We start from the raw sequence: 3,478 nt of genomic DNA on the forward strand, positions 1-3,478 counted from the left end.
CAAGGTAGCACCTGGTACATGACAGTCAGAGCCACTGGATAGAAAACAATTAAAACAAAAGTGAAATACATTTAAAAAAAAAAAGGGAAAAAAAGCACACACACTCAAAAAAAGCCCACAAAAAATAAGTATGCAGAAAAGTCATTTAGCATAATCAAAAACAGAATGCATTTTTTATAACACAAACATCAATTTTACTTTAGTGAATAATTTGTAAAATATTTCCTCTACTGGTGTGCCTAAAGCACTATCACATCCTCATCTCCATCTCTGACATGGGACAGGGTTTCCTGGAAGTGACACCTGTATTCAGAGACCACAGCTCCTTCCCTGTCTTTTTTGGGGGTTGACTGGCCTGTATTTAAATCTGCCTTTGAAAACATTGCATGTGACACTATAATAGGAAGAACTACTTGAAGAACTACTTGTTCTTTACTATAACTGAGTGTCTATGCAATGATCATGAAACTATATGCACTAATATTTAAACACTAATAAATCTTCCTTTCATCAAGTTGTTCTACATGATAATTGAGGGGAGAATAATTCCAACCTGCTATAACCAGGAGCTTTTGTGGTTCTGCTCTGCTATCTCTGCCTTAAAAATTGAGTCTTATCTGTTTTTATTATCTTACAAGGCATCAGGACCAGTCCCTGTGCAAATCTCTTTTATTGTCAGCACTCTACATGTTTTTCAAGGGATCCATTAGTTTTTGAGTTAGAGGTCTCTGCAAATCATCTTCGTCATAAATACTAAATTACTGCATTGCTTGTAGTTTTTTCCCTTGCCCATCTGCCAGACCTGGCTGTTCTGCCAGGTATCTTTCAAGATGTACGTGTCAACAGCAACAACACTTTGGGGGATAACAAACAAACATAAAGATATTGAATTAAAATATTGATGTGCAGTTTTCTACTAAGGCTGTATAAAACCCTGTCCTGAACCCACAACAGCTTCAGGAGACTTGGGGGACCTAGGCACAGATTTTGGTCACAAAGTCTTAACTGATGATACTAATTTTTAAGAAGTTTTTCCCATCAGCCATATTTTACTGTTCTGCAGCTGCACTGTCCTTACACTGGCATCTACTTCAACGTCATATCAAGAAAAAGGGTTTGTTTCAACTTCAGAAGAGGGAAATGGATGACATGAGAAGGAAAATTTGTCAGGATAAGCAGGCTCCAGGCACTTCCATTCACTCTTTCGGTGTCTTCAATTCAGTGTCACCTACTCAGCAGTTGTTGAATGAACAAAAGGGAGCACAGTTCCAGCTCCAGTTCTATCAAAAACTTATCACCTCCCTGATGTGTTGTAAGATTCATAATTGCTCCTGCTTTTATTCATTTGACTCTAAAACCTTTCTAATCAACCCAATCGCTTGAAAAAACAGAAAACACAAAATTATCAACACTTAAGCAACAATTAAGCTTCTTTGTTTAAAAAGTGGTTAAGCAACTGGGGGAAGATCCTTCTGTGAATGTTGGGAGGGTTTTGTTTTGTTTTTTTCTCTTTGGTCAAAGCGTAGCATTTTACTCAAAAGGTTCTAGTATACAGATTTTTTTTGAGACTATTTTGTTCTTATCTTATTTCCCTATTCAAGATACACTAAGATGGCACTTAGGGACCTGGTTTAGTGGTGGATTTGACAGTGTTAGGTTTATGATTGGACTCAATGGTCTTAAAGGTCTTTTACAACCTAAATATTTCTGTGATTCTGTGATTCTAAGGCTCAATTCAGCCATCTAAATGTAGGTAATTACTACCTCTAGGATGCCTTAGGATTTCTCACCTGACCTCTCCTGGTGGTCCAGTAAAACATGAATATTCAGGAGGCCCTGATTATTTTTGGCACTATGGTGTGGATGTCTCAAGGTATTTCTAATGACACTGAATATGAAGCAACAAACTCAAATCCTTAGATTTCACAGAACTTCAGTGAAAGATATCTGCTTACATTTTAGTATTTAGCTTGCAATTAGCTACTAGTTTGGTGTTTCCATTTCAGACCTGAGAATGGGTTTATGTACCTCCAAAGTGCCCATTTTCCTCAACAATATTACTGCATCTAGTAAAGGATTATACTCCCCTTCTCAATCTTGCCCCTTTGTTTTCCCTGGCAGTAGCACAATGTCATCTTGTGGCAGCCCTTTCCAGCTCAAATCCATGCCTACTTGCTTCTGAAGGAGGGAAAATAGGACTGCAAAGAATAGAAAATGCAAAATAAAAAATTTTGGATAGGAACAAGTAGGAAAATACAAAAGAAAGTTGGAGGGAGGCAGAGCAAGACACACGCATTTTAAGAGGCATAAATCCATAATAAACCTCTTATTAGTTTTGCTTGGAGAGTAAGTCCCCAACCAGGGCAGCTGAGCAGGCAGCCTGAGATCTGGACCTGGGGCAGGGGGTAGCAACCTATTAAAAAAATCACTTTTTTCCCATATTTTTTTCCCCCTCTCTGACTTCTAAGAAAAACGATTTGCTCATTTGGTGATAACTGATGGGGACTGTGAATTACTGAACAAGACCCCAGCCTAGTGTTTATCTCCCCATCAATAAATCTCTAAACTGAAGCAATGAAGCTAAGTACTGCTGCTATTTCTGCATTTTATTTCCATGTTAATCAAAACACAAGCCCACCCCCACCTCCTTCCTGGCCCCACGTGGCTGGAGAAGAGACACCTGTGCAGGCATGGTCTGTGCTGGAGTTTTCAGGTGGGGTTTCTGGTGGGATGGGAGAGTAGGGGAAAAAAGGAACCCCACACAACGTACCAAACACTCAAGGCCTAGGTGACTGGTATGAAATTTGTGGTGGACCTCTGGAGCTGGGGGCAGAGGGTCCTTCCCCGTGGGAAATAGGAAGCACTGGGAAAGGAGGGAAGGCTGTTTCCCCCTAAGACTAGCAGCAGCATCTGCCTTCTCCATGGCATGGTTGTGCCGGGACTGAGTGGACAGCAAGGACATTAACAAAGGAAAACGAATGGTGTCCATCCACCTCTGATATATTTATATCTATATCTATATTTATATGTGTACATACGTATGTATTTTATATATGTGCACACAGACATTACTTTTGTGGTGAAAATGAAAGGAATTTCCTGAGAGCACCAAGCTCACATTTATCCAAGGAGAAGTATGCCTAGTCAAGCTGTCCCCTGCCATGCTGAGCCATGCGGCACCTGCCCCACCATGCCCCAACCCTACAGCCCCACTGTCAGGCAGGGATGAGCCCACAGGATGGGCACTGCTAGTCTCTGCCATCATCGAATCTTTTCCTGATTTCTTATTTCTATCACTCAACCCCTTTTTTTTTTTTTAATTATTATTTGTTTTTATTGTATTTATTTCTCCAGTGTGTTTGTGGAGGTAAACCTTCCCACAGAAAACCCCACTGTTCCCCCTTCTCTCCCCATGGGCAGTTTCTCCAGAAGTTGTTCTGTAGTTAGTTGGTTTTTTCCAAGGGAAGGGAAGGGAAGG

Source organism: Lepidothrix coronata, unplaced genomic scaffold, assembly GCF_001604755.1.
Source record: "Lepidothrix coronata isolate B3197 unplaced genomic scaffold, Lepidothrix_coronata-1.0 Scaffold167, whole genome shotgun sequence".
Taxonomy (NCBI): domain Eukaryota; kingdom Metazoa; phylum Chordata; class Aves; order Passeriformes; family Pipridae; genus Lepidothrix; species Lepidothrix coronata.